Genomic DNA, 8,663 nt, shown 5'->3' with positions numbered 1-8,663 from the left:
GATACAAACAGAAAATCAATAATCTGGTTCAATCCTTTTATCGAAAATTTGGTGTGCAGAATGAAAGTTACATGTACAATAAATATTATGAGAAGTGTTTCACTTACATGGCTAGCCAAGGAAGAGGAATATTAAGTTTATGTTCTTGGTTCTTAGGAAAGAAGAGTAAAAGCATCAAAAAGAAAAAAGGAACTTGAAAAAATACCTAAAAAGTCGAATTTAAGATAAAATAGAACTATGAATCTAATTTAAGAAAGCATGTGAAGAATCTTCTTGAAAGATATCCATTGATGGTGGTAGTGATGAAGGCGTTGACACGTAGAGTAGCAGTGATGTTGAGTAGCAATGAGCGTTGGAGAAAGCCATCGACGGTAGGTTGAGGATTTAACAGAGAACTAAGGCAGAGAAGAATGGATGATAGAATGGAAGTGTATGTTCAGTCTGCAGATCGGTGGATGATAGAATGGGAGGCGGTGGAAATATTATCTATCACGTGGAACCACTATCGTAGAGGCGGTGGGAATTTATAGAAGCAGAGATAAACGAAGACTGTGGAGCAAGAGGGAAGATAAAGTGAACGGTGAATGATGGGGAAATATACCGGATAGGAATATGAGATGGAACTGGGTGATCGGAAAAGAGAAAGAAGATTAACGAAGATAACTGGTGGTTTCGTATACTTCCAAGGAATGAAGCGGTGGGTACTAATCATATTGTTATTGGTTGTACCGGCGGTAGAATGAAAAGTGGACAGGCCCAGGAAAACAGACGAAGCAAAAAATAAAAAACAATATAAAAAAAATCCTCCAATAGTAGCATGGAATTGTTCACAAAGGGACCTTATAATTAGTGTGTGTCTGTGTGTGTATATATATATATATATATATATATATATATATATATATATATATATATATATATATATATATATATATAGGTAAAGGTTCAAATGAAAAAAGGTTAAGAATCGTAAGAACCTCTAATTTTAGATGTTTATAAAGGGTTTAGGGTTTAAGGTGTTTATAAAGGGTTTAAGGTTTAGGATGTTTATAAAGGGTTTAGGGTTTAGGGTTACCCTAAACCCTTTATAAACATCTAAAGTTAGAGGTTCGTATTGTTCTTTACCTTTTTTGGTTCTCATTTGAACCACTCCCTATATATATATATATATATATATATATATATATATATATATATATATATATATATATATATATATATATATATATATATATATATATATATATATGCCTAAGTTATTCTATTAAAACTAACTATTGTGTTATTGTATGCATAAATGTGGGCCAATCTTTTTACTTATTTTAAGAAAGTGATTAATACATATTATTGAATTAAAAATAATTGAAAAATACCATCCAATTTAACTAGAAGGGTATTTTAGTCAATTAATACATATTTAATAAAGGAAATTTGCATATTTTAAGGGATCATAGATTCTATTAATTTTAAAAATCCGAATTTTAATAATTATAAGGTTTTTAATTCGGACATTCTGACATAATATGCTTATGAGTATATTCAAAAAAAAAATATTCTTGAGCCGTAAATAATAAAAAAAATTATAGAATAACAAATTCTTAAACAATCAATTGAAGAATAAAAACAAAAAATACATTATTTCTTATAGAATACGGGTAACAATTGTTAAGAATTACATTTTTTTGTTAAAGAATAAAACTAAAAAACTTTCAAAACGGGAAAGAAAACATCAAAAATCTAACAATGACTAATACATTCTAAAATAATAATGTGGTCCGTTTTAATTTTGTGGTCCGTTCTTCAAATATCAACTTCTGTGATTCCAATAGAATTGGAATTCGTGAATCCATTCCCACAGAATCGGAATTTGTCACCATCTGTAGCAGTGCAAAGAAGGGATAAAATGGTAAAAATCCGAGAAATTTGAAAAGAATTTCGGATATTGGGTAAAATCCGTGAAGATCTGAAAGTCGTGGGGGCTAAAAATGAAAATATAACCCATATTCTTCAATTTGACGCTGAAAGTGTGAAAAGAGGGTTAATTCTGTGAAGTCTGTAAACATTTGAGGACTGGAATAGTTAAAGCGCTGAAGTTGCAGGGACCAAGAATGTAACATCAGTCATCTTCTTCGTACGAACAAAAAAGAACACGCTTTTGACTCCTAACGCCTTGTTCCCGAGTTCTACTTAAGGAGAGAAATGGGAGGATACGGAGGGAAAGTGAGGGGTGTCGAAGGAAAATCGTGTTCCTGAGTTTCATTAATGGAAGGAAAGTGAGTGGAGGGGAAGGATTTTGGAGTCATATTTTCCTTCCAAATTTTCCTCCCAAATTGGACGGATTTGGGAAGAAAGTGAGGGGAAGGAAAATTTTGTGTTTTATTTTCTTTTTCCTCTTAACTCGGGAACATAAAAAATTAAAATTTTCCTTCCATTTCCTTCGAACTCGGGTACACGGAATAATGAATATTTTCCTTCACCTCCCTTTCTTTCCGTCAAAATTTTCCCTCCCTTTCTTTTAATGAATTTACAAAAAAACTCGGGAACAAGGCGTAAAAGTCAAAATCAAATTTTTGTTTACCATCCTCCGATCTATTTTCTGAAAATGACGAAATTGATTACCGACAATTCTAGTTTCCATCGCGACTGTGTTGTGCACATCTGACAATTCTAGTTCCCACAGCCTTCCGATCTTTCCATAAATGAGAAATCAAAATCGAATTCCCATTCAAATCAAACACCTCTACTCTCTCCAACAAATGCCCGTTTCTTCACTGATTCCAATCGAAGTTTCATCAGTTCGTGCGCCATTACTCTGCCAAATTACATAACTTGTGGATTAGTGTGTGTATTACGATGGAGAAGAATAAAACTTGTCGGTGGAGCTGGAGACGGCGGCGTAGACAGGACGGCAAGTATGTGGTGAAGAAGCAATTGTTGAGAGGGTAATCACCATGTTCGGTAGTGGGTATGAGATTATATATATATATATATATATATATATATATATATATATATATATATATATATATATATATATATATATATAGAGAGAGAGAGAGAGAGAGAGAGAAGTGGGTTCAATTGAAAAAATAAAAGAGGTTGAGAATGGGGGAATCATTCTCAGCCACTCATTTTATCTAAGCATAAAAAGACACGGTGGCAAACTTGTAAATATGATAACAACCTTCAATCTCAAATACGTATCTATAGAGAGTTAGATTACAGTTCAAACTCATTCATCGTTCATCATCAAAATTTCTTCTCCAACTTTCAACAATCATCAAGATTTCTTCAATTAAAACATCATCAACATCATCCAGTGCTAATCAATCATCGATCTTCTTCAATAACATCAAAAATTCGTTTTTGGTTCTTTTAATTCAACCTTCAATTGTGCTTGAATACGATCAGATCTTCAACATCTATGATTAATTATACTCCCAGCATTATTAGATCAACATCGTCGATAATCAACAAAAATCCACTTCATATCATTAATTCAATATCCATTATCAAATAAAACTTCAAAATTGAGGTTAGAAAAATATCAAATCGTTTTTTTTTTTTTTTTTTGAAAAATTTCATATAATTCTCTATCAATTTACTCTTTTGTAAGATTTAAATAGTCAAAATACCATGTTTTTAACATTTAAAAAAAAAAGTTAAATTGTATGTACTCCAACTATTTGATGAAATGCATGAATTAAATTACCACGTTATATTCATATATTAATATGTTTTCTCGGTATATGATTATTAAAACAAAAAAACAAATATGCAAGTATGTATGTTATTTATATGTGAATAACATATAAAAATTATATATATTTGTGAAAATACCTTTTAATATTCATATGTGAATATACTGTGTAATATTCATAAATGAATATATCATCTAATATTCACAAATGAATATACTATGTAATATTCACATGTGATATACCATGTAATACTATGTAATATTCAGATATGAAAATATTATCTAATATTCCTAAGTGAATATACCATCTAATATTCACAAGTGAATATACTATGCAATATTCATAAGTGAATGCATCGTCTAATATTTAAATATGAATATATTATGTTTATTATATGCTATATTCATATATGAATGATACTTAAATTGTAAAAAAAAAAAAAAAAAAAAAAAAAAATCAATCATAGTTTTTATTCATAACTGAATAACGAATGTACTGTAGTAAAAATCTGATTCATTTTTATTCACTTATAAATAACGATAGCTGAAAATATAACGAAAATAAATTTTTTATTTTATCTTAAAACTATATCAATATGGATGTCTATTTGTAGAGAATAAAAAATCATGGATTTTGATATATTTAAAATCATTTTTCGATAAAAATAGCTTCTTAAAAATTAAAAAAAAAAAACAAAAAAACAAAAAAAGCTATATTTTTGTATATATTAAGTTAATGATTAGCATAGTTTAAGGAAACATGTTTTGTTGGAAAACACATGTTTATTCCTTTCTCGTTTCTGTTGGTATGACGGAGGCTTTTGCGGCAAAAATAAATGAGTGGTTGAGAATTATTCCCCCATTTTCAACCTTTTTTTCTCAATTGAACCCTCCTCTCTCTCTCTCTCTCTCTATATATATATATATATATATATATATATATATATATATATATATATATATATATATATATATATATACTAGCCGTTTACCCGCGCCAAGCGACGGGTGCGAATAGTTTTTTCAGAAATTTGTTTATAGAGGCGATTAGTTTTTTGTGTAAATAGTTTACTACACCACATATATGTTTAATGTTCACTAACAATAAAGAAATATGCGACTCAATCCAGTCAATTCAGACCTATCCACAATAGTACAATGCTATAATTATTTACTTTAAATAGCAACCAAATTATAATAAATGAAAAAAATAATAGTTTATATGTAATACTTGGACATGATACATAAACACCAAATTATAGAACTGCTTATCAAGAAAATAATATTTTAACACAAAAATAGCATGGTATTAAGGCTTAAAAACAAAAGTAGCATGCCAAAATTTCGTATGCAAATTGCTATATACTACTTACAGATCATGTAAATAAAGAATTTTCATATGGAAATTGTTATACACAACTCACACATAATGTAAATAAGGAAAACCCATAAACTAAGGTCTCAACAATTCTTGACAGAATATCAATTTCATCGTAAAGGTGGAGATCTGTAAACTTTCTTGAACAAAATTGTAAAAGAAGTGACTTGATGTTACTTTTAAATTCTCCATTATTTGATTCAACATTCCCACGATCCAAATATTCTTTAACCTATTTAAATCACAAAAGAAAAACATTGGTGAGGTCAAGGTTGGGAGGTCATGTTGGTCGTGGTTAAGGTTAGCGGTGGTGGTGAGGTCAACACTAATCTCTTTGTTAGATTTAAGTTAATTGTTTAATTTGTAACTCTAATTTTTCAAAAAAAAAAAATAAGAATAAAACAAATACATAATTGGTCAAAACTTATGAAGCATTATAATCAAATATTTTAAACTTTTGGAAATAAATGGAAAAAAATCTCGAACAACAAAATATATCCATTAAAACATACAATTCAGAAATTACATTATGATGAAATATTTTCTATCATACCATATCTTTTTTCACCATAGAACTGACAAAGCGAAATGATCTTTTGATACCATTAAAATCATTTGCACAACTTCCATCTTTATCTATATCCGCCATTATCTGATTAATCTGTTGAGAAACAAAGGTTTCCAAGCAAAATTTTATTCCATAAACAACATGATTTATCCTCATAAGTAAAATATATATTCATATCAATCTTGATATCAAGGCAGTCTAAATGATATCAAAATCAAAATATAAAAATTTGAATTGTTATCAATGCATTCATATATGATATCTTAACAATGTGTTTTATAGTTAGAAGAGGGGATATACTTAAAGGAAACAATAGAAACTCTTGAATTTTATCACAAAAAAAAAATATTTACAAATGAACTCAATTACATATTTAAACATTTTCTTTTTGAAGGAAAAATAGAAAAAACAAAAGCAACATAGAGCACTATTTCGCCGTTGGGACAAGTAAGCATTCTCAGCACAAAAATCATCAATGACCATAAATGATTACTAATTAGCTTCAAATCGGCACCATCAATGATTAGAGAGAAGAAATTGGCTTATTGCAAATTACTTAGCAGGGTATGAAGTATGAACTACATAAATCGATTTAGGGTTCTTACCTAGTACTACACAGACTAATGGTGTCGCTGGCTCAACCACGCTACACACCACAAACATCACCACCTCCAAAACCTTCTAGAATAGCGATGGTGATGGTCTTGAAGGTGGTGAGTGGTTCGACAGTGGTGGTTGGTGAAGGCTTCAATTTTATAAGATGAACAACCTCACAATAAAACCTGAAAAAACTGAAATCGGGCATAACAATAGATCACTATAAAAACCCAAAAATATGCTAACCTTGATATGTTGAAGGCTTTAGCTTTATAAGATCAACCTCAAAATCAATCACGATTGGCCTATCTTCATATGTTGATCTCTATTTCCTTCAATTTTTAAAAAATGTGAAAGATTAACCTTTATGTGCTTTGAGAGTCAGAGAGAGAAGAGTGAGAGCAAAAGATGCAGACGATTTATGATTTGGTGGTGGAGAGAGAGAGGAGATGAATGAGAAGAGAGTTAGCTTTATCCATTTACATACCTTCCGGCTTTTTCTCCCCAAATTCATAGTTGTTCAAAATACACATCAGCTCATATATAATCAGTTACATAGACATAAACATATGATAAAATAGAAAATCAAAAGAAAAAAAGAGATAATAAAGGGAATAGTGGAAAGTTGTGCGATGGTTGTTGTTAATCAACCTCAATCGATGATTTTGAAAGGACGCGAGGTTGACAAATAAAGGCTATGTAGATACTAAATGGAATTGAATTTGTAATTTGATATGGGAATAAATAGTTTACCTGGATATGAATAGCTCATGATACAGGAAGATGGTTGAGAGATTTTTGTCACACCCCAAACTAAGGATGGCGGAAACGTCCGGGGGTGGAGGACTTCATGTGTAGTATCATAACAACAATGGCAATAGTGATGAAAGTAAACACAACCAACATATATATAATTGAAAGAGTTACATCATTGTATGAATTACATGTTTCAAAATCAATTACAATATGTTGACAAAATATGATAACTTTGACGCCTCAACGTCCCATCCTCAAAAACACTTTGTTACCTGTTTAGCGATTTCCTGAGAATACAAGTTGTTTAAAAAAATGTCAACACAATGGTTGGTGAGTTCATAAGTTTTTGACAGTAGGAGTTGGAAAATCGATCTTTATAATGAGTTGTATGTTACCAAGAAAATCCAATATTTTCCTTATAAAAGTTAGGTGATCCTAAATACCAGGACCGAGAACGAACAAGTAATTTCCATAGTTAATGATATGAACGTGGTTTTAAATTAGCATAAAACCCCTTTTTGACATGAAAGCGCACAAGTATTATTCCAAACTTAAAGTAATTTCTGAGAGCTAAATCGACATAACTCGCTAATTTAAGAGTAGAACCCGTAAATCTTATGATTTGTTAATACCACATGTGAGCTATTATAACCATACTTGACATGGATGGCCTCGTAATACGACGTTCTTCAGGCGTCGCCGTTAAATGACATTTGTCACCACAGACATGCCGATCTAGCTGTTGCAAGCAGCTCTGGTGTGGGTTTGTCAAACCCAATATAGATCTATACACAACTATCACGTTCTCCCTACAAAAGACTCTGGTTACAATTTACAGGACTTTTTGACTTTGTTACTTTGGAAGTAACCCGAAGTGAATGACTCACAAATTTATTCATTAACAAATTTACGTGAACTAAACTGAAAACCTTTGGTAAATAAGTTTGAGAAGTAAATGATACATAAACTATACCTATTATAGTTTATCCAAAACATTTGTAATGTATAAGATTTTTTTTATGAAAATGCCTTAATGCTATGAATCCATAAACTATGTTCATTATAGCTTAATATACGTGTTCTAAATGAATGAATAATCTTATCATGAATGACTATGTTTCAGTTTATGATGATAAACTAACAAGGAAACACATTCAATATTTAGAACTTATCGTTATACACTTTGCTCAACATAATACAAAGTGTTATGAAAGTTATAAGCTGTTAACTAATTTTCAACCTTTCTACATTGTTTTTGAAAAGTCATAGAAAAATCATACGAAGTCGAAAACTAAATCCGTAGATTCAGAGAGTTCCCAAAATGTGTGTAGTTTACTCATAATTTTTATCATGATTTTCAATGACCTTCAACTTGGGTGAAAAAGTCCATAGTCACAGACTGGTCCGGATTGGTGTTTGAAATGATAGGCAGTTTTGTAAAAAACACCATAAATTGTAGAAAAGTCGTATGGAGATGTGCAAGTAGTCATTTTAAAGCTAAGAACTGGAACTACTTACACCTAAAACAGTTTTTCAAACAAAAATGTTTAAGTTGTCCAAAACAGTCCGTGAATGGAGTCCAACTTTTCTGATGAAATCTGTTAGAAAATTTTAGTTATGTTCTTGGTGTTTTAACTTGTATTCCCCCCCTAAAAACTTGAGAA

At 30.3% G+C, this 8,663-nt stretch overlaps 1 long non-coding RNA gene across 2 annotated transcripts; it reads right to left on the bottom strand.

Annotated features, from left to right (window-relative positions):
* Positions 1 to 5,081: 5,081 nt before the first annotated feature.
* LOC111886320 (uncharacterized) lies at positions 5,082 to 6,953 on the bottom strand. Of its 2 annotated transcripts, XR_002848389.3 has the most exons (4): positions 6,731 to 6,953; positions 6,252 to 6,575; positions 5,632 to 5,739; positions 5,082 to 5,310 (listed from the first exon to the last, which is right to left on the bottom strand). It is a non-coding gene; the product is annotated as an uncharacterized LOC111886320 (long non-coding RNA). The 2 variants fall into 2 exon arrangements; XR_002848388.2 differs by lacking the exon at positions 6,731 to 6,953 and having other exon boundaries at positions 6,252 to 6,724.
* Between the last annotated feature and the right edge of the window lie 1,710 nt (positions 6,954 to 8,663).

Source organism: Lactuca sativa, chromosome 2, assembly GCF_002870075.4.
Source record: "Lactuca sativa cultivar Salinas chromosome 2, Lsat_Salinas_v11, whole genome shotgun sequence".
Lineage (NCBI taxonomy): Eukaryota > Viridiplantae > Streptophyta > Magnoliopsida > Asterales > Asteraceae > Lactuca > Lactuca sativa.
This window is presented reverse-complemented; position numbering and strand designations above follow the sequence as displayed.